General features: G+C 39.8%; 1 protein-coding gene across 1 annotated transcript in view; it reads right to left on the minus strand.

The window, feature by feature from the left end:
* LOC124165867 overlaps window positions 1-24,207 on the minus strand; it is a 183,913-nt gene that overhangs the window by 103,424 nt on the left and 56,282 nt on the right. The window contains exons 3-4 of the mRNA XM_046543402.1: window positions 20,624-20,722; window positions 5,575-5,635 (exon numbers count right to left, since the gene is read on the minus strand). The gene's annotated coding sequence lies outside the window, so the exon portion shown is untranslated. The remainder of the gene's footprint in view (window positions 1-5,574; window positions 5,636-20,623; window positions 20,723-24,207) is intronic.

The following is a 24,207-nucleotide window of genomic DNA, read 5'->3' on the forward strand; positions in this document are numbered from 1 at the left end:
GAGTTAGTTTAGGAAATAATAATAATTTGTTGGGTAAGGGAGAGAGAGGAAGGAAAAGAATAGTATCTATAGAATGAAAGGGAGTAGGCCTTATTGTGAAGTAAAGAAGGAAGTGCAAGTTGGGACGGGTCATATTTGTTAATGTTATTATGAGAGACCTTTAGGCAGATTCCAAGTAATGCCGAAAGAATATACCACGAAAATCACGGTAGAAGTGGACAACAGCGGAAAATCACGGTTGGAAGCTTTCGAAATGAGTTGTCACGAAAGGAGGATGAAGATCAAACGGATAGATTGTGTGGATACTGTGGGATTTAAAAGCATGCTAGGGAAGAGAGAGGTATGTTTAAAAACATGGGTTGAAGATGGGACAATTCAATCGGCCACAGCATGAGAAACGATAGAATGATGAAAATAATGGACTGGAGGAAGGGAAGAAGGGCAGATGTATGCAACGGAAGAGAGAGAGAAGATGATTTAGGGTGTTGAAGAAAAGAATAACGAATATACGTACATGGAAAGGCTAGCCAATGGGAGAGCGAGGAGGAGAGCTACGTCAAACTAATCTCACGATTTGCTGACTGAAGATGATGAATTGATGAAGTCACCTGTACTGGTACACCGCATTTGGTCAACGGCATAGGGAGGCCTCCGATGACACGCATAATAGAGCAAGGAGATGATGAGGGATGGATGAATAAGAGGCGAATCATTCAAGTGATAAAAGATTACACGACACGACAATTGAATGGAGAGCTGCGAAAAACCAATCTCAGAATTACTGATGATGATGATTATAATAGTAAGCGTAGAGTGAATCTACGCCGAGAGAATAGCAAGACGTCTAGATGCCGTCTACCGAGGTGAAGAGGAGACTCTCCTTAGGTATTTTCGGAATGCATTAAGTCGTACCGGAGTATTTTCTGTTCCGTGGGACGTGCAAGACCGCGCGAAATAATGAAAGCGGGGAAGAGAAAGAGAAAAAAAAACAAAGCGGCGATGCGTCATTATTATTATTATTATTGTTACTATGGCGAGAGCGCCACTCTTCCGGAATGAAATGCACGGGAGCGACGTAAGTCCCCAGGGGGCGGATGGGAAGGGTGCATGGAAAAAATGACGAGCGACGACGCGAAACAAAAGACGAGTCGCAGGCAGAGAGGTAGGAAATAAAAAAAGACGGACACGACGCGGGCGCCCCCCAGCGGAGATTCTGGAAATTAAAAATGGGCGCAATCCGCAGCTGGATGGTTGTTGGGTTGCGTTGCTCTGCGCACGGCAGATTTCAGGGAGGAAAAAAACAGGCGAAGAGCGGTAGCCGCACATAAACGGAAGGCGATGACTCACGTAATTATGCGTTAACTTTAAGACGTAAATTACATGATATAAATCATGCAACACAATCATATAAGGAATTTTTGAAACCTAACCACTCTGTTAAGCTATCATCATAAATAAATCCATCTATACGAACACCATAGCACAATTTCCCCATTTTCCCTTCGTTACAGCTCCGACAAGGAAGGCATGAAGAAGTAAACGATATCTTTTTATTCGAAAACACACATGAAACCCTTTCAAAATGCCACTCGCGTGAACGTGAGTTTCAGTAGTCTGAATTAGTGGGAATTGGGCACTCCTCCTTCATTTACAATAAGAATCATTAATTAGTTAGATTCAAAAGTAGTTCATTAAAAAACCCCAAGAAGATGTTCATTGGCATTTATAAAACATCATATCTTTATTCATGGTGGTGGCAAGATACATTGAAGCAGTTCAACAAATGTTCGCTAAAAGAAGTAATTTTTATTATTTTCTGTAATTACATCGTTCTCGTTTGAATACTCATCCACGACGTATGGCAATTCAGAACTTTTAGGCTAAAGTGGAATGAAATTCTTCGACTGCTGTAACGCTTTACTGCGGTCCTATTCTGCAACTCGCTTGATTTCAATGAGACGTGCCATATCGCAAAAGTTATATTAGATACGGTCACTAATACACTATCAACCACACTGGATTCGTGGAATTGTACGGCGATATCCAAAGAGATTTTCTAATTTCCTGTACCCCTCATCTCTTCATCAAGCAAAATAACTTATCGGCTATAACGGTTGTAACTGGCTTGGTAGATTTCCGCTATTTGAATAAAGCCTACATGTATTACAGTTCTCGTTATATCAATGTTTCATCGTAATGCGACCCTTCTATTTCTTTTGTTCAAATTGCTTCTGGAATAGCTTTCATAATAATTTACTCGAGATGGTTTCGTGCGTATAATTGATATTATGTAATTATTTTCCGTTCAAGTACGCTTGATCAGTCTTTCTCTCATGCAAAATTCATTTAAGCAGCATTCATTCATGTAAGTAAACTCTTACTCACAAACAAACAATCGTAAACAGAAAATGTTACATGCACGTAAAAGAGTAGGAAACCAGCAAAAACAGCATGTAAACCCGAAAACAATTCTGGTTTCTCAGTATTATGCTACTCCTTCTAAATTATGGACCACCGATAAATCTGTCAAAGTGACAGATCACAATGTAAACATTTGTAATTCACTGAACTGCAACGACGACATCGTTTCGCTGATATGCAAGCGTAATTCGCACCTTGGCTCGTCGCTTTCTCTTCACAAGCTAAAAAGACTCCAAATAAATTTCAGTGGGTATAATACGAAGGCCTGAGAATGTATCGTGATGATCGCTTTATGAATGATAAATTTCCACGCCAAAAATGACTCACGTTTTGCTGATTACATTAGCTTTATAATGGGGACGATGAAAATTAACAGGAGAAAAAAGCGCCACGGTAAAGCATCAATAAGACTTTGAAAGAACGCAAGTTCCATTGTATTGCGTAAATAATTGAAAAGTTAATTATAAGGTGTTTGTGTAAGCCATTTTGCGAGAAATTTTGACCGATAGTATTGAAAACACTCTTTACTGGCTAAGTTCTAACAACACGTATCTCAAAAATAGCAGATTTTCAGGAGAGCAAAAAAAAACGATTAATATTTGTTACTTGCACACTGAAACTAAAAACCAAAAGTTCATAAACATGAAAAAAAGCATTCATTTGCAAACAAACAGTTGTTTTTTGCTTGTATTTTATTTTTTTAAATGCCATTACGCTTTGTTTAATATACCCGTCTCAAACCGGCCGAATTTGAGATACGTGTTGTTAGTACTTATCTTATCTAGATGTTTCGGTGAACTGAATGAAGAGAACTTCCCAGAAATGAGAACCGTAATCACGCAGGATTTAAGGTGGCTGGAATTCCAGCTTTCGCTTCGGGAACCTCGAGGGATTGGTCGTGGAGAAGGGAAAGTCGGGGAGTGAGCGGAAAAAATGACGATGAGGGGGCGCTGCTGAAGAACTGAAGAACTGCTGCTGAAGACGAAAGAACTAGTCCAATGGGCAGGATATGCAAGGATATCTTCCATATCGGGGTTTAATTTCCACAAGTAAACAATCGCTAACGATATTTACGGTCGTATTTCATCTCCTCGACTTCCTGCTTTATTTTTTTAAAGCTTCGATGGTCAGAAAATTGGCTCACGCTATGAGTGAAGCATCAAATCATCCGTCATGAAAAATTGAAATGTGCACCTTTAGGTCATAATAAGGCTAGTTTTTTTTACTCACAACGCAAATGAAGCCATTATGAGAGCAGGCGAATGCTAAAGGCACTGAACGGGGTGGACAACGCCAAAGGAAAGTATGCAGTCAAATTTAAATGATCAGTCGAACTGCGAAAAATGAATATCGGCACGAATAGACAAATAAATTAGCGCTCATGATTGCAATGATCACATTTAATCCTATGGACTTCCTGCTCTATTTTTCGAAGACCAGATTATTAGTGACCAGAAAGCCAGCTCACGTATAAGGGTATGTAACTACAACGCCGTTCACGAAATGAACGATTGATTAGAATGAAAAGAGGGTTGAAAGTTGGCGAAACACGTCGGGTGCCAAAAGGAGTAATTTATTTTATCCCTGTGAACTTACTTTGATTTATTTAGAAAAAATTCGACTTTGATTGAAACAAAATATACACATTTCCTATAATGTCCGACAATGATGAAATAAAAAAATCACAAGGATTCACCACGCATGCGCCATGGATTCAGTTAAGTCAAAAGAATCGTGCAGCCAATCCAACAATAGTGAACGATTTAAAAAAAATAGTCATTATATGAATTAAACCAAGTGAATCGAATCCCCAAAATGAGCCGAAACTCCCACCTCTCGCGTGTATCCGATGATGATTGGTCAATCAGATTTGATGTTTAGAGCGCAGCGCGGTCTGAAGACGCATGTCTTACCCACTACGCCAACGGATTAGGCGTAACAATCACGACAAAGTTCCTTTCGCCTATTTCCACTTCCAACGAGGAGCATCAATGGAGCCTTGAGGATGGGCTTCAACGCGTGGCTGCCTTCAATTTTCTCACCCGGAGGCGAGCCCGAAAAAAAGTTCAAACACACGCGGGCTTCCTTCGTCGACGACACAATAACCCACTCCAGTTGAGAGACAGGTCTTTCGCTGAATGAGTTAGCTATAGTTAGTTATCATGACTACTACCCGGGTAAAAGTGGCACGCGAGACGTAGAGGAATGACATCCTGATTTAATGAAAAAGAGAGACTGTAATATTCCACACATTTATTTAACAAAGTACGACCCGTTTAGAACGTCGAAACTCATCGTACTTCGTTAAATAAATCCGAGTAAAATTGTCATCTCTCTCTTTTTCATTCAAACTAGCCGAGTTTTAAAACCATTTTTCCTGAAATCATCGCCGGGACACCTGACGGGGAATCCGCATCCATTTTCCCGGTCCTCATATCAAATTTCCATTTTCGAATTCCCTGAATGCTTAACTTCGTATATGCATAGAAGGAGATATATAACGGCTCATTCATGTCTTCGTTAAAAAGAAAGATGTTGGTAGGCAACAAAAGAGACTCAAGTCAACACTAACATTAAACTGGGAAACAAAAAATGGAATGAATTCTGTAATATGGAAGCAATTTAACCACTAATAAAATGTATGAAATATAGTAATGTAGACAGGTAATTTGAAATAGGATAAAGATAGAAATCTGAGTGATCTTATAACTCAAGAAATATAAGCCCGGAACGTAGCCTTCGAGTCTCGAGCAGTTATTTTTACGAATTGCGCAGCTTCCCTCTGCATTCTCTCCAGTTGGCGCATCAACTCTTTCTGCACATTTCCTCTATTATCATTTCCGCGTTTTGCAATGCCAGTGAACCTTCACACATTTTACCCTTTCAAATGCACACGTCTCGGATTGATTATGTCCATTCCATCGACAAAAAAGAGCCCCAGTTGGAGGGAAAACCTCGATGCGGACATCTCAACGAAAGATACGTATTTCGAAAAATGTTATACTCTTAAATTAAATTGTGAGAACTTTAAGTTTTCATGTGCAAATCTCTACCACAGAGAAGTTCATTTTTATCCTCGAAAACATTTAAAAATACAAACAGCATCATGCATCAATATTTACAATTAATACGAGTGAAAGAGGCGATACTTACCAAATAATTAAGGGCACCGTATCTCTCACTATACTTGTGCTATTTTGAACTATTCTTAAACCTGTAATGAAAGGTAAAATATAATTATTATTTAATCAAAAGGACGTTAAGCATTGAAATAAATCAGCAATGTAAATATCATTTTCTTCCTTATGAATAAATAAAATAATTTTATTACCTCCAATAGCACAAAAGGCATTTCCCTGGAGTGTTCATGATCGAAGGGGAGATGAAATTGATGGGATTAGGGGTTAGAAAGGGACTGAGGTCCGTTTGAAGACTTCATGAAATACTAAGATAGAACGAATAACAATCACGCCGCTTCCGAGCAGCGAATCGGCGCCGCCATGACACGCCAAACACCAATGCAATGTTCTCTGAATTCACTGCGGGTTTGCTCAAGTCTGCCTTCACCCACACCCGGGATTCGTAGGCCATCAAATGCAAATGGAGTCACTTAAAATCGAATCGAACGATTGCAAAAAACCATTTTAGAAAATATATTTTTATCAACATTTTTCGACATATTTTTATGTATAGTTAATTTATTTATGCCATACTTACATCAAGCAAAAAATTATGACCAAATGGAAAAAAAGAACAAGGAATTAGGCACCCAAGGAGATTTTAAAATGACAATAATATAATTCAATGCGGGCTCGTTTAAAAACTGCCGATTCATTCATGGAGAAAAGGAAGAAAACGAAAAATATGGCAAAAACACGGTATAGAAATCTTAAAAAAAAAAGACAAAATATATCTTAATTACTACGACTTTCAAACGATAAACACAACTCTTACGCAACTGAGAAATTGACCGTTTTGTCTGGTTAACAAGAATAAAATTAACAACAAAAAGTGTAGTAACTGATTCCACATTCTCTACTTCTAAGAACTATTTGTGAGACGCAATGGAGTTGAAACTTAATGCTTTTGTTTATAGTTCGCTGAAGGCCGCAACAGTGCACGAGTGCAATGGTCGGTCGTCTCCAAGATGGACTTGAATATATCCGAGAATGATGAGGGTGGAGGTAATTAGATCGGAATCCGGCCTTAATGAAAGCCGGCACACAGGAATTATTATCACCAATATAACTGTGCAGAGCACTGAGCTTGAAATTACACTACACATACTGCAATAGAGGCGTTCTTGAAAAAAATGGACAGAATCTGGTTAAATCAACGGTTTGTTAGATTTAGGATTAGATTGAAGGAGCGCCCAGTGTCCTAGTCATTTCTTTCATGCACTTTCTTTTTTTGCTATCTCAATCTGAATCACGGGAGAAGGCATTTCCCGAGGAAAAATAATGTGACCATAATTATGGAACGGAGATATATACTCAGGAAATAATACATCGAGCCAGAAATGAAAAACAACTCAATTTCAATGGCATGCGAATATATTAGTTATCATGTTCGGTGTTAGTTATTTGGAGAAATGATAGATTAGGTGAAGTGCACGTAATAATTCGTACCAATTCGTAATTCGTTCATTATCGTACCAAAACCATTTTGCCAATTCTTCGTTAAAAGTTTCTAATCTCACATATATATATTTTTTCAATTATGAACTCTTCATGAGGCCATTGACAATATGAGTCAGCTTCAACAACCGCTCGCCTGCTTGTTTGCGCGCTGCCATGCCGACCACCGATCGAACGCCCCCTGCAACAGGTTCCCCCCTACCCTCCCCCCCTCCCTCGCGCCCCGCTCCGCTGGCCTAGTTCCGCGCGCGACCGGCTCCGGAGGGGATGGCGCCCCCGTCGCCGCCTCCAAAAGATCGATGTGGAAATCAGAATTTGTGAGTCTATGTTGGTCATACTAGCACATCCAGAAATGGGATGATTCACACCTCATCGTACTCGTCAGCAATTGGTTAAAAATTCGTGGTCCTTGATGACAAGCGATGTCCCCTTTGGGTACGTACACCCTCGTCACTGTTTGATAATATATCCACCATCAATTTCGTCTTCGTTACAGGAGACTTCCCCAGGGTAATGACCTCGAATGATACAGTTGAGGATTTCATACTAGGCCTCTAAATGTGTTGCCAAGCACCGTGAATTTAAATAGGTTTCCAAGAGTCACTACTCACGTCGTTGACGAGCACAACGATCCATATGTCACGGAGTACTGAGCCTTAGGGCTTTCAACCGAAATTTAAGTTTTCCACGAAGCAATCTATCAAATCCTTAACTTTATCATTCCGTTCTGCCCATGCCTTCTTCAAGCACAGCACTCCGTCCGTCGGGTGGGCCGGCGAGCCGTGGTCCCCTTGGCGCATTTCGTTCACAGTAGGCCAATGGGAACATCCGCCGCGTTCGTTTCGTTCCACCCTCTTCAATGGCTCCATTGTCGGTCGCCACCTCCAAAAACCAGACAAAGAACACCTTTCTTAACCGAGCTGACTACAGTGTGTCACTGCATTTCGCACGAGATACAAGTATGTAGATGGTTCTTTCATAATTCTCGTTAATAACCACAATATACCGTGGAGATGGTGGCTGTAGACGTGGTGGTAAGAGATGATGATATTCATATGCACTTATGTTTCCGCATTCGGATAATGGGTAGATATTAGCTAAAATTAAAGAAACTGAGATACTAGTAAGTAGCAGAAAAGAAGAAGTCAAGACGAACATTAAGATAGGGAAACAAAATCTGGAACACGCAAATGAATTCTTTGATTTGGATAGCAGAATAACCAGCGATGGAAGAAGCAAGAATTATATTAGCAGTAGGATAGTCCAGGCGAAGAGAGCATTCCATCAAAAGAAACTCAGAATAACTACTTACAGTGGGTATTTAAGCATAGAAGTAAGGAAACAATTTATAAGAACCTACATTTCGAGTATGCTCCTATACGGAAGTGAGGCATGGACAGTCATCGAAAAATCAAGGATAGAGGCCTTCGAAATGTGGTGCTACAGAAGAATGATGAAGATAAAATGTATCGACCGAGTTAGCAATGAGGAAGTCTTAAGAGGAGTATGAGGGGCACGTGAAGACCTTGATTGGATGACTCAAGAGCCCTATAGACAATATCTTGAAGCATGTTGGTGTTATGAAGAAAATCGTCGAGGGACAAGTAGATGGCAAGAATGGAAAAGGAAGACCGAGGATAAAAATATGGAACAGGTAAAGAAGGATGTGAAAGAGAAGAAATACGTAGACGTGAAAAGATTAGCAGATTTGGAGAACTGAGTGTACAGCTGCGTGATTTGAGTGAATCTTGTGATTTTTATGGGCAAGTGGTGAATGGTGGCTGCGTGAGATTCGATATTAATGCGATAAAAATTTGCAAATCGAATGAGCCACTTAATTAACAGAGCACGCAAAATGTCTCTGGACGTTTTTGTTCCCATAATTCGAGGTTTTCTATAACGCCTATTGCTTGCTTTTGCTTTCGGAATCACACGAATCATTCTCAGACATGCGCTCAACGAATGGCGAAGTCTCGAACTTCACTCCGAGTTCTTTAATTATACAAATATACGTGCCCTACAACTGTGCGATGCGGTTTCTGGTGTTAAACGATGTGAATGCATTCTATCTCATCCCCTCACCCACGAAGTTCATCACTACGCCCGGTTTAGGATCTCGATGGATCGCAGTTCGATTGTCTTGTTCGAGGCTCGTTCCATTGCATTGCTCCTGATTTCCGCCGATAGCGAGGGGAAATGCGAATCTGCAATGCTCACTCCAAGATTCTGAAATCGGTTATTGATTTTGCCTTTTGATTCCGTATGTAGGTCGGTTTCACCGTCATCAGTAATCAATCTGCCCTCAACCGAAGGACATTTGCAGTAATAACCACAAGTATGCACATTTCTCTCTGCGGACGCAGCTTTTCTTATTCTATGAATGTATCAAGACGTATAGTAACCTTGGAATGGTTTGGCATTTAAGTTTTTCCCCTTGCAGAGTGATCAAGCAACGGTTGAATTTTCAGGAAGAAATAATGAGCCTGAAAAGGTGAAGGGTTTTCGCTACCATTCGGAGTATGCTTCTTTATAGTAGTGTGGCATGAACGCCAGCATAGAAATCAAGACTGGAAGCTTTCTAAAATAAGGTGATATACGTAAAAGAATGATGAAGATCAAATGGACAGATTGCGTGAGAAATGAGGAAGTTGTAAGGATAGTGGGAGAGAAGAATGGGAAGAAGTCTTTCGAAGACTTTGGGCAGAGGACGGGTTGGGCCTCACTACGATACACGACAGACAGTCTGGTAAAAATAATCATCGAAGGACAGTAGAAAGGGAAGAAGGGCGAAGGAAGAAGTCCTCGGAGGAGTTACATGGGTCACGTTATTAACGAAATGTTGAAGGGAAAAATTCCAGGTTAATGCAAGGGTTATCTGAAAGCAGAGCGAAGTGGAGTGTTGCGCCAATCCAATCTTCGGATAGTTCACTCTTTGCAATAACGAAATCATGAAGTCCACTTGATGTAGATGTAATGTGATACCTCTAAAGTTGCTGTTACAAATACTTCTTGCACATTATTTCTGTACGAGCGGTGTTCTTCTATAATCTTTCGAGTTTATTAGGTCGTGTAGTATGCCTTGTATGGTTTGAACGATTTTCGCTTTTTATGGGATCCTAAAATTATCGTGCACCCACATCTCTTAACATAAGTGCATACAAGAAACCCTACAGCAAAAAAGGTAATTTATTTGCCAACTAGTGATTACTTAAGATCGACGAAACTCAGGATGCAGCCAGCAGGTCAAACTGATTCTGGAAATCTGTGGATATGGAGTGAAAAATTACGTTTCAAATCAAAATTTAGAACCTTATACACTCAGCATACGTGTCATAAATAAGGTTATTATCAGGGCCGTTACTCTTTCCTTTTTAATATTTAACGAGGAAACTTTTTTCTAATATCATAGTTACCTTAGATATTCATTGGGGGAGATAAATTCGATATACCACTACGCTTAAAATCATTGTAATGTTCTTTTTTTGCATTAATTCTACTATCGGGTCCATGTTGCTGATGAATTAAATTATAATTTTCATTAATGCATTTCATGTTCCAAGTCCCAGAATATCCATGCGTTACTATTCTATTCTATTGTAAAAGGCAAAAGTGGAAATCTCGCTAGTTGAAAACAACGGCGAGATCGTTCGGCTCCTCACTGGACGGTCGAGGGTTCGAATCCAATTCCATACATGAAAGTTGGTGACTTCTTAACCTTATGATTGCTACATTGTGTATAAAAATTAAGACCGTAAGATTTTAACCGTTACTACACCCAGCCGCATAGTGGGTCCATCAAGTGGTATTCGGTAAAGCCGGTGTTCGGCTGAGTCGGTTTTGTAATTGGCAGCCACCCATCCTATGTCATCATGCACGCTTCATTTTATCCATTTCATCAATAACATCTCTACCTCCACTGAAACCTAATAGACAACGATTTGTTAAATATTTTGGGGATTTTTAAAATAATGCCAATAGACTAGTCGTGTGATTCCGCAATGCTCACTGGGAACAATATAAATTGCGGAAAAACGTCCGATTAATGTAATTTTATAAAATAGGGGAGAGTTGCCTACATTGTACCGGCTTCTAATTTGCACCACCCCGGTAAAACCGAAGGATGTGGAATATTGAGACTTCTGTCGTTCACAGCTTCAACGAGGTCGTACTAGACGCTAAAATAACAGTCGCTAAGTGCGTTCGAAAGCGGCCTGTGTGTGGGAGAATATAATATTTTGTAGTATTAAAGCAATTTTTCTCCGCGGAATAACAATAATAAGGTAAATGGAAACAAACTGCATTACTTATTACCTGAAAATGCATATATAAATACCTCGGTTTTCACGAAGATATGATTCTCTAGGTCTTATGGTTAGTTTGGAAGGAAGCAACGAAGACAAAATGGCGGAGTTGCCTATTAGTTAGCCTACCCCGAGCAGTTTCCTATATTGTACCGGTAAAACTTAGAACACCGTAGTGATATTAAATGATGATTTAGGAGTTTTTTATACGTAACGATATTTTTAGTTGATGTACTACCGTATAATTCTATTCGTTGTTAATGCGCTATTTATCGAGATCAACTAATTTGCATTACAATATGGGTTCCAAAAGAAAATAATGAAAGTGGAGCGTAGCTGAAATTCATCTAGCCGTAGCAGTATATTTAAATGGGAATAACTCCAATTCCCAAGGTAAAAGCAAGAGTACTACAGCTCCAAGACCTGGACAGGGAGCCTGTGGGTTGGCGAGTGGTCCCTATAAGGAAAAACTCGGATTGGCGAGGGAGGAGAAAGCCAAACCAGCAAAATCACCCGTAAAAAAGGAAATGTCTTGGTGAGACTGAAGCGAAATCAACAAAGAAATCGAGAGATGGAGCTGCGGTAGAATGGTATTGTGAACTGCGCGAGGAAGATAAAATAGAATGCATGATAATGTGTATGTAATGCAATATTATGGATTCATGCTAAAAGCGCGGAGGCGGAAAAAGTTTTTCTATAATGTCTATAAATAGATGTATTGACTATCAAGGTACAGTGAACTGCTTATATCAATATCACTTATACATATAAAGTGCAATGGATTAATTTAGCTCAGGCCAAATTATTGGTAAGAGTAAATTTGTGGTCCAATTTAAGAAACCAGTGGTACAAATGAGGAGACCAGTTTCCTAATTTGTACCACTTGCAGATATTTATAAATTCAAAATTATTATGCTTTTAACGGTGTGACTTTGGACATTTTACCATCTAGTTCTGTGCATTACATCTCACAGAAGAAGATAAAATAACATCAATCACATGTTATGTGTTATTTGAGCTACATAAAACAAAATGTCAAAATTGGTACAATATACGAGGTGAGAGAGAAAAGTAATGAGACTGTCAATACTGCGGGTGAACTGTCAACGTTGTGTCTACCGGCTTGTGATACACCGATTTGTTCATCTTTTACACTTCCTCGGTGCGAGTTTCAACTCCATACAGCTAAGTCATTATTTTTGACAGCGCCATCAGTGAAGTTGTGTTTTTGTTGTGTATTACAATAATGGAGCATCGTAGTTTTGAGCAAAGTTGTGCGATAAAGTATTACAAAAAAATTGGTGAATTCGCGAATGTGACTTTTAAAATGTTGAAACTGGCCTATGGGGAACTTAACTTGTCAAGAGCACAAATTTTCCGCTGGCTTAAATAATTTTTGGAAGGCCGAGAACACGTTGAAGATGAACCTCACTCAGGAAGACCTTCAACTTCAAAAACTGGCGAAAACGTTGAATGTGTGACCGTTGTTTAACATTAAGAATGATGAGTGAACAGTTAAATTTACTCTTTTTACCGTGCACCAGATTTTGACGGACGATTTGAACATGCGAAAGATTTGTGCCAAGAGTGATTCACGTGAGACCAGACATTCCAGGCAAGTGGATGCTTCACCATGACAATGCCCCGTGTAACAAGGCCATTTCCATTGGAGAAGTTTTTACTTCTAAATGCATTGACGTTGTTCCTAAACCCCCCTATTCGCCTGATTTGGGTCCTTGTGACTTTTACCTTTTCTTGAAATTGAAACACATCCTCATAGGACATCATTATGGAACTCTAGAGAACATTCAAAAGACCGTGACCGACCAGTTAAAAGCCATGCCATTTCGAGACTTCCGGCCCTGCTACCAAGAGTGGGAACAACACCTCCGCCGGTATAAGAGTAGCTGCATAAGGGAACTAGTTCGAAAGGGATAACATTATGTTTTGAAACTAATAAAAACTTTAGTTAGTACAAACCAGTCTCATTATTTTTATAAGACACCTCGTAGGCAACTCTCCCCTACAAGCAAGTACCATCTATTCATCAATTTTACTTGCAATGTTTACGTTGTTCATTTCTTCCCTTCCATTAGTCATTTCCTCGGTTACATAATGCAGTCTAATACAGTGCAGATGAGACGAATCGCGGCGAAATTCATCCTCCGTTTGCTGACTCCTGATCAAAATACGGCACGTGTTGTTGCCTGCCGCGACATGAGTTTTTGGTTAAAAAAATGCGTGACACTGCTTTCTAACCCACCATAATCACTAGATCTCGCAATTTGTGATAGCCTTTTGTTCCCCCGCATGTGATGATGAAAGGGATTTTTTTTTCATCACATTACGGAGGTGCAAATGGAATCGAAGGCGGTCCTGCAAGGCATAGGAAACAACGAGAACCAAAGGTGTTTTGCCCAGTGGAAAAAACGTTTTAACCAATGAATCAGTTTAAATGGAGAGTACTTCGAAGGTGACTAGCGTTTGTAACACAAAAAATTAAATTTTAATTTTTTTTAAATTGGGTCTGGTTATTTTTGGCACCCCCCAATCGTACGCGGCAGGACACGAGCGCCATCCTCCGCCACTGTTCGAGATTAACTCGAGTGCTACGTCATTCACGGAAAACAAACTTCTAGCAAAAAGATTAAAATAAAAAATAAACCTCGGACACATGCGAGGGCACCTGCCCAGCGAACCCTGCGTGCATGCATTGTCGTCCCAAAACAAGGAAACAAAGGCGCATCGCAAAAATATGCAACGATGAGGAAAGAATAACAATAATGACAGAGAGCGCTTTCTACGGTTCGCGAAATTGTGGAAATGAGAAGAAGGCGAGAGGACGTGAGCGTAAAATGAAAACGAGAGAGAGAGAGAGAGAGAGAGATAGAAAGAAAGAGTTCCCCAAGGGCGGGAAACGACGAATGTGAGGAATGCCTGTGCTGCTGCTGCTGTCTCCTACAGTGCATCATCCGAACCAGGGTGGATCCACCCGTAGCCTCCGTACTTCAATTGTCTTCAGCTTGAAATTAGTAGTGCACGTCGTTATGGTAATGCAATGAAAATGTTCTCACATAGCGTTATTCGGGCCGCAAATATTTGGTTGGGACAGAAAATTTCTACACAGTAAGTGTCATGGCTACCTACTGCACAATTGCCACTGATGACTCCTGAAGCTCTTTGTACAAATTTCCTGTACATATTAGAACGACGCTGATTGGAAAATGCCCATCGGAATGTATTTTATTTACCATTTGTCTACTTATTCTTTCCCAGGATTCAATAACACATTGATGATTTAAATTAAAATAAGTGCCCAAAATATAAACCGTGTGAATCCGTACTAGTTGAACTCTCCTACTTTCGGAAGCCACGAAAATAATTTATGTAATTATAATTTTGCTGTGGTAAAAATGGCCTAAAATTCCTTCTTAAATACTTATAATAGTTTCCCTGATGCATGAATGCTTTAGATGAATTTGAAACGTAACACCATATCAATTCGAATTTGAACAATTATGTGAACAATAAAATATTCCAAATCCAATAAGTATATTTTTATATTTTTAATGTGATAAAGAACATAGACTGACAAGAAAACTTCGACGGGTTTTGCTGTTATTAAATACATTATAGAAAAATTCTATTAGGAGAGTGTTTATTCTGAATAACAGATCCTATTATCATGAATATAATAATAATAGGATCTGTAGTTGTATTTGGTGCAATATAATATTATACTCACAGATCATTCATGATTTTGGATAGTAAGTCGTAAAAGTTTTTCACTAAGGATTGGTACTTTTACTAACGTCTCCTCAATGAAGCTCAACTTACTTCTAATTCATCTAATTGTAACTAAATTGCCTATCGCATTGCTGCCATTTGTCTGCATATTTCTGTTATTCAAGTGGATTAGTGTTGAAAGGATACCACGCGCTTACTTCTTTCCTATCTCCTCGATCATGGCGAAAATGGCTACTTCCCAAGAGCAGATGGGCCACCATTAAAATCGATGTTTTATCCACAGCATTCGAGAAATTGCCACACTCACTCGTAGAATTTCCAAAACGAAATTGAATGCTGAGAGGTGCCCTTTTCGGATTCCCACACGAATGACTCGACGGACCGAGAGGGAAACGGCAATGAGTCTCCAGGGGTGTCTCATTCCTTGCTTTTGGTCATAGTTTTGAACTGATGCTAGAATGGCGGAAATAATTGTTACTAGTTCGATTCAATTTTAAGTGAATCTATCCGTGTTTGGCACTCAGTGAACTGTGGGTGAGTTGGAAGAAAAGATTCAGCAAACCCACTCTCCACTCGCGAAAGATTTTCACCCCTTTGAAAGTAAACCAATTAACATTAAATTTTATATCTTATCGTATAATTTGAGAATGTGCCAACGAACATTACTGACACAACTCAACCGATTAACGCTTCCACCATTTCTCGGGGGGTTTTCCACCCTTTCTTGGGGGAGGAAATATTTTTCTCAAAGCTACCCTAGAAATCGATGGAGGAGCAAATTTTAAGAAAAGCATAATGGAGTTCTTCATGAATAAATCATTACTTTTTGAAACAGTACTCTCCAGAGTGGAGAAAAACTTCCAGAAACCCCCAAAACCCCTCCCACCTCCATTGAAATGTAACTCGGATCGCTCTGCCGCCAGCGACGCGAGTGGTGACTTTAGTGAATCACGTTAGATGTGCGGAGGGTGAAAACACATTCATTATTGTACTGGATAATCCTCCGCATTGCATTCCACCTATTCGTATTTACCTCGTTGACACGCAATTATCGCCCCGTACATGTATACAGCCCGCCACAATTACGTCCGTGGCGGAGAAGCCTACGTGTCAGGGGACAAGATCGACATACAACTGACGGCTGAACTAGCAGGGCCAAACAGTCAGTGTATGGGGATGATTTCATGTGCAACAGAGATGCAGCATCACGCGAGTCGTGTGGCAGGAAAGAGTCGTGTGGACGCGAGGTATAGCATGGAAATCGGTCCACTCGACTCAGCAAGGGGAAGTCAAGTAGACCAGTGAAATATTCATAATAAAGACGGAGCCAAATAAGTATAAAATTAATGATGGGGAGTCCAATACACACATGGTTTAATGATTATTAAAAATGAAGCATGCAAGATTATTGATTTTTAATATTTATATCCCTGTTTACATGTATTTACGATTTATATTGATGCTAATGTATATTTTTAACATCTATATTGCTTTGTTTTTCTGATATACTAAGTCCTGTTACCGACTGTGAGATTTTGGAAGAGAATGTGGCGCAGAGAATAGTGAATGCAATTCTATAATGTATAATTTAAAACTTTCCCGGTGAAAAGAGAGAATAACCTTTTCTTGGGTTTCCGCGCGGAATTTGCAGTTTTAAATTCTCTAACCGGCGAGGAAACCGGAGAATAGTATTCAACTAAATGATTTATTGAAATTTACAGGAGAGTACGTTTAATAAAATTTGCGACCCTCAAGACGATAAATGGACTATCTTCTTTTAATGCTGGTTAATGTTAAATTTAGTTTTGCGTTAGCGATGAAAGTACTGGAGTAAATGCCCCGCAATCAGATGCCATACTCTGCTTAAGTCATGTCAACATTGGAGCAGCAGGCCGGAAGATAGAATCGACGCTTCAAAAGAGATACATCTCAAATGGGACGCAGGCAGCTGAGCACAGCGTCCATGACATGACGCGTATAATGTGAAAATTTCCCCACATAGTATTATTCTGGTTTCTCAGGCCGTTACCCATGGGTAAAGAATGGGGTTGAAGAAGTAGATGTAGCCATCCCGATTAAGAAGAGAGAGGAAGGGCAAGGCAGGCAGCAGAGCATCGCCGCAGAGTGGGAAGTGATGGCTGATAATCCGGAGATGAGATAACAGAGCAACATCACTAACCAATAGAAGAAACGGACCCAATGATGGATGGATGGAAGAGCCACCTTCGGATTCTTGTCAAACTATGACAGTGTGAAACCTGAGCCCCAAAAATCAACAAAATTTTATATACACCCACCAAATGTAAACAGACGTTATCGTCGGAAACAGCCAGAAAGCCACTGAACACTCAAGAATCGAATTCAGCCACCCGAAATAGGCCCAAGTAAATCAAGAAATTACCCATTTTTGAAAATTCTCGTTCAACCGTTCATTTTTTATAGTCGCTTGTGATTGAGCTAGAGAAATAAAGAGACGCCAATATTTTCCGTTCCCCGATCCATTGCCTCTTCCTCAAGCTATGAGCGACGGAAAATCGGCGATCTTTCGAAGATAAGTGGATGACGTCACGAGCTCATGCCAAGCGGGTCAATGCTTCTCTGAAGCTCTAAGCTCATAAGATCAGAGTATATTCATTTCATTTCCAGGAAATACAACGTACCCAGTAATCCCAATGAAAGAAAGGAACCACAATAGGATTCGCTGTGATCCCTGAACATATGGGAATGAGAAGGCAGACGCAACAGCCAAAGACGCACTCAAGTCCCCGCATAACGAATCACCATTAATACCAGCTGAAGATCTAGGAAATGTCGTCAGGAAACTAATGTGACCAAATTAGAAGAATCAATTGCTAACGATCGGAGACAACTAACTTCGCAAAATTAAGTCTTTAATATCTGCGCGGGATAGGTCACTGCGTCCTAATACTTCTTCAAGGCAGAGAGCATTCACTCCCAATGTGTAGATTGTGACTGACCACTAACAGAACGACATCTACCGACGGAATGTGAAATATATTGGGACGCAAGGGTGATTCATGACCTACATGTGTGATAGAAGACAATCCCTAACATGCATGCCACTCGACTAATCAGATTTTTACTCTCAACCGATTTCTTTCATAAAATATTATTATATTTAGTTTTTTATTTTTTACATTACGAGGGTGGTTCTTTTTACACGCTTTTATTTAACTCGCTCTGCCTGTTTGTTTGTATGTTTAGTTCAAATCTTGCAATCGAAAATTCGACCACTTCCCGACTTCCAATCTATCTGAAACTTTACAGGAAGTCGTATTCCCGGTGACAATACAATATTTTACCACTTTCGAACATCTAAAGTGTGTATTTTGATCATTATAAACATATTAATTTTTAATATGGAATTTTCAACATGGCCGATTTTTTCGAAAACATTGAAGCATTTCTGCTCAATTTCGAAGCATTGCTGCTCAAAGCCTCTCACATCACGTGCCAAACCTCACCTTCTCGCTGGTGGACTTGTTAACTGATAAATCAGTGACTAACGAGGTGGGCTTTTACAGTTAAACAAAACTTATGAAAGTGGTCAAGTATACGATTGCAAGATGTGAAGACTAAAAAGTAGAAAATAAATACTTCTTTAAAAAAAAACTTTTTAAAAAACACGCTTTTATTTCGCTTGGAACAAGTAATAAAAAAATATTTCAAAAAATGGACTAAAAAGTAAAAATAAATTTTTATATGAATAGTTCAAAGAACCTGGGTAATCCAAAATATTTTCAATAATAAATTTTTGAAATGATAATTCAAAGAACCTGGGAAATCTATAATGTTTTCACTAAAAATAAAAGCGTGGGGGCCTCACCATAACATATTACTCCATTGCATAAAAATACTACTCCACTAAATTTCTATTACATTTTATATCTAGAACACACCTGATGACACCATATGGTGAGGCCCCCACGCTTTTATTTTCAATGAAAACATTTAGATTACCCAGGTTCTTTGAATTGTCATTTCAAAAATTTATCAGTGAAAATATTATGGATTACCCAAGTTCTTTGAACTATTCATATAAAAATTTATTTTTTACTTTTTAGTCCATTTTTTGAAATATTTTTTATTACTTGTTCCAAGCGAAATAAAAGCGTGTTTTTTAAAAAGTTTTTTTAAAGAAGTATTTATTTTTTTCAAGGCCTGATTGGAAATAAAATTTAAACCATGTTGACCATCCCATTCACTCAGCGCAGAAGTGTTGCACAGTAACTTTAGAACGTCCGTCGACCGCGCCATGCCGCAATTGTAAGATTTGAGTGCGCAATGAGCCCTTCAACAAGCCTTCAACAACAGTCTCCAGCCAAATGTGAAGTGCAGGCTGTTATTTCATTCTTGATGCTAAGTGTGCAGTGCTGCAGTGAAATTCATTGAAACGATTGAGTAATGCTTACGGTGAAACTTCCTTGAGTGACAGTTACGTGCGGCAGAGGCGCTCGTAAAGCAGGCGGTCAGGGGAAGAAGCGAATATCGTCGGGTGATGTTCTTCTGCAAGCGGATTCTGGTGATTCGAGAAGATCGTCGGTTCACAATGCTTGTGTTGAGGCCTTTTCTCCCTCCGACTGCTCTCATCTATATGCTCAAATGAAACGCTCGCAAAGAGGACAGCGTTTTGGAAACAATAAAAAGTTAAACACAGCTTAGGGCTTTGGCTGAGAGCATAGTCCACCTTCTCCGACGAGGATATTGGAAAATGGTTACCACGCTACAGCAAATGTTCAAGTCGGAACGGGGTGCACGTAGAAAAGTAGTTGGATAGTGTAGCTAGTTGTTGAAAGAAAATATTTTTAAATTTCACCATGGTTTTCATTTTTACGGCCAATAGAACCTTGAAAAAAGAACGACCATCATATTTCAAGATTAGACTCGTCTTTTTTTTTTGTAAGCGCTATTTTTTATTTTCTTTTCAGATCTGACAATGGTGCAAATTGGCCTTAGTCGCCGACGCACCCTATAACCTAATTACCACAACCCATGGGTCCATAAGTACTTGGGCCTCACGTGGTTCGCTGCTCTAGAGTACTCAGTCGTAAGCGGCTCCTTGCCTCAATGATGTGCTCTTAAGTAAATGAACCAAAACTCAAATGACGTCACCAACTCATTAAAATTAGCGGAAAATTTTCGCGTTTCTCTCTTTTAAACTTGCGAAAGGATGGCTCAATTTGGGATGACTATTTTCTATTCTGCCTTCCATCCATCGAATTATTTTGACAGATTGCAATTTGAGGTATGAGTGAAAAATGCCATTGCGAATTTCAGCGACAAACCAGGACAAATGCTATTCTATGTTGACGAACAAATTCTACAAATTCTATAATGACGAACTCCGATAGCGGTAAGAACACATAGCTAACAGGGAGAGACCGATTACGATTGCAGAAATTATACCTAGAAGTTGTAGTAATATCCCACGAAAATTCCGAGAATTGAATTTATAATAGAATTAATGAATTAAACTGCCGGGAGATAGATACTTACATAGGGCGACGTTTCGGCTGCCACAGCGACGATTTGAAAGAGGTTCGCTACCGACTCAACTACAGTTTCAATGGAACGTAATCCCGCTGTCAGGAAACACTGGAAAGAAAAGATAAGAACATTAGATTCTTGAGGAAGTAACGCAATGGCGCAGGAAAAATAGATAGCCACACTATTAGGGGGTTTCTCATTTAAATTGCGAAGCAATTTATCAACTTATTACACATTAAAATTAAGTTTTTTGCCGTTTGAACCTTTCTGATCTGCTATAGGTATCAAAAATTAACAAGTTCCAAACAGAATTCATAAATGAATTCTAAAGGTAATTCAGACTGATATTCGTCAATTGTAAGCTTTACTTAGCTTGCAATATCGAAAGTAGACTAGGAAAAAACTATTTTTCCAGATATTCTGTCCAAACAATATCCTCTGCCTCCCTAATATCCTCAGCTGGCTTTCCTTTTAAATAGATAATCTTGATTGTGATAACATCGACGGCATTCACCAACCACAACCTCTCTCATTAACTTTCTATTTTCTCTGATTTCCAGCCAGAATAGAAAAAAATATCCCTAACTTACAAGTATCAATGGCACCGGACAAATGTGGCGACTCATCTTGTGGAATAATGCCGAGCAGGAAGAGTGAAGTGAGGCGGCGCCTAGGCGGCGCTAACCCGCAGGCGTTGTTGCCCAGTCAACAGGAGGGGGGGAGGAAAGGAAACCGCTCTCAAACTAAATAAAGCGCAAAGAAGACTGAAAACGAGGACGATCCACGCGAGGTGGATGCGGGGAGATTCAGGGACGGACTCAGCAGGAATCCGTAACGTCACCAACTTCTCTGGGAAAAGGGTTGAGAGCGCCAATTTTTCGTCACGAAAACACGAGAATTGGATCGAAAATGGGAGTAGAACGGATCACTTCGTTCTTCAAACTCTATCAAAATGGAAGAAAATGGTGAATTGATGCCATTGGCCTGTCGGGTTTTACATAATCTTAGTACACAAATATTCCCCAGTTAAACGGCAAGGGAGTAGCATGTGTCAGCGTGTCGTGCGCATGCAAATGCCATAAGCTTCGGCGCCCCCGGGGTGATTTCTTGGGACATGAACAAGAAGGAATGGAAGGCAAAAATGGCCTCGGGGCACGAACCCCCGCCTCCCCACCACCCGTGCCCCTCTCCTTTGCACAAATCGATAATCCCGCAGCTCAAAACGGAGGCACTGAACTCAAAAACAATGGAATGATGATAAGGCCTCCCGCCCCGGTGAAGTCGAGAAATTGCGCATCTGGCCATCTTGAAAAAGGACCTCATGATCCACATCATTGCATAATGGGAAATCATTTACCATTTAAAGTTTTTTTTTCAGATCAAATTTTTCGGATTGCTCCTGTTACATGAAGCATGGAATATGAACTACTGACGCTCAATACGTACTAAAAGCCTTATGGCTGTTCCTTTTAAGCGCGCATAGTGGCTATCATCTCCAGCTTACGCTCTTCTCGAAACTTAGGGCTTCTGACGAGAGTTTATTTCCCGTAGAAGGTACTGCTACTCACCCTTCATAAAATGAATTTACGTATAGTTACAATTTCATTAAAAACTTCCTGAAGATGATGAATCTAACGCAGCTCATGTTTTATTTAAACTTTAATCGCCTCTAAGAAGCTCTATTCCGTTCATTCAAATGCATTTCGTGCGCTTTGTCACAATGGCTGCACAAAGACGTTAAGGAGGCAATAAAAATGTTTGTTTTTTTACCTTCCAATCTGTACGATGTCGACAAATACCCTTTAAGATGTATTATATTAATCCGTTATAGAACTTATGATGAAACCCATCTCATCGGAATGTATTAATACTTACGACAATATAAATATGAAAACTCTCGTGCAAGAGATATTCACGCTAAACCTATGAAAATGGATTTTAATAAAAGAGCAATCACAGTTAATAAGGCGACAAAATTACGTTGTATCATCGTAAAAGCACATAGAAGTCCCATTCCAGAGGTCTTCGTCTACAGAGGATGTTAATCGGAATGTAAAAATAGTCATGGAGTGGTAGAAAAAGATGCAGGGTGGATTTACACCGCAATTTAATAAATGTATCAACAAAATATTGACGAAATCTTCCCGCATTCTCAAACAGTCAATTAGAACTTAAACCCAATTTTGAACAAATTACCTGATGTAAACAAAAGCCGCCCATTTGTTTCGTAATGGGTCCCTCAGCACACTTTATCCAATCAGCTTCGCTTCGCCATCGGCTGACTTTTTATTGATTTAATTCCTTGAAGCAAATAGAAAAAATTACCTCGTGACCTTTTTTCACTAACTGTCATTCAGTTTATATTTCATATTTTTTAATCAATTCCTTAGATGTCACACTTTATGAGTTACTCACGAAAAAGCATAAAAAAATTGACGTTTTGGGGGGGTCTCCTTGCCACCCAGAGGTCAATGGTTTCCATGGATTGTTCATGAGCCAGTGCCCTACCACTGTGCAAGTGACCAGACGATTATTTTGCTATTTTCAGCCACTTTCTTTCAATTAAACAAAGAAACGTTCGTAGACTGAAGTCAGTGCAAACCCACACCAAACGCTTCGCAATTAATCATCTAGATCGGCGACACGTTCGACTCGTTCAAGTTCCCGTCGCTAGATGGCTCTCGTGCGGAGAGAGAGACCACATCCGGCCCAAGTCAGACAGACGCGGGTGAAAGAGAATAACGATGGGCGTCCTTACCCACCCCCACCCCCCTTCCAAATTCAAACACCCTTCTCCGAAATGCCGCATACATCGCCTGCGAGTGAAGCAAACTAAGTAAACTATTCCATACCATCCATAAATGCAGGGACAGCTTAGGTATATTAATTACGCACGATTGCGAAATCGATAGTTACCAGCGTCACTTTGTGGGAGTCACTCATCTCGAATAACTTTTTGTATTTTCCTCGCCAAGTTGTTTCTCCAAGACCGTTGTTTCGATGTCAGAGAGTCATCTCCAGGAGCACAATACATATGAATGTTCACTCTTTTCCTAAATTCCAATTTCTTCCTCCTCCCGTGTAGGCCTGAACCATACCCACTCCTTTTTTTATAATTAATGCAGAAGATTCATTTTACAGGAATATGCTCCTAAGGATCACTTCCTGGAATCAAAACGATGCTCGCAAAAAGTAAATTATAAGAGGAAAATAAGATGTTTAAAGTCAAACGGGCAGGGTAACATCGAAAACAATTTCCACAGGCCCGCACTCGGAGGGTAGTGACCTGCCTTTATTTTTACAAGACGTTGAATATGAGAGGATTTTAAAAACGAAGAGACTCGTATTTATCCGCTTTTTCATCTATCGACTCCATCTCCGGCGAACGGAAATCAACGGGCTCAACTCTCTCTAGGGTAAGTTAATGACGACACGAACTCGTGTTGAGGTTGTGGCAGATTCTCCGCAACCACACCGCTTTTTGCATCGACCTCACGTGGCTCTCTGTTTTAAGCAATCTAAAGAGCGAACCCTTCCATCACTGATCGATTCTCTCTGAAACTCTTATGACATAACCAACTCACGAAAAATGG

Source organism: Ischnura elegans, chromosome 9, assembly GCF_921293095.1.
Source record: "Ischnura elegans chromosome 9, ioIscEleg1.1, whole genome shotgun sequence".
Classification (NCBI taxonomy): Eukaryota; Metazoa; Arthropoda; class Insecta; order Odonata; family Coenagrionidae; genus Ischnura; species Ischnura elegans.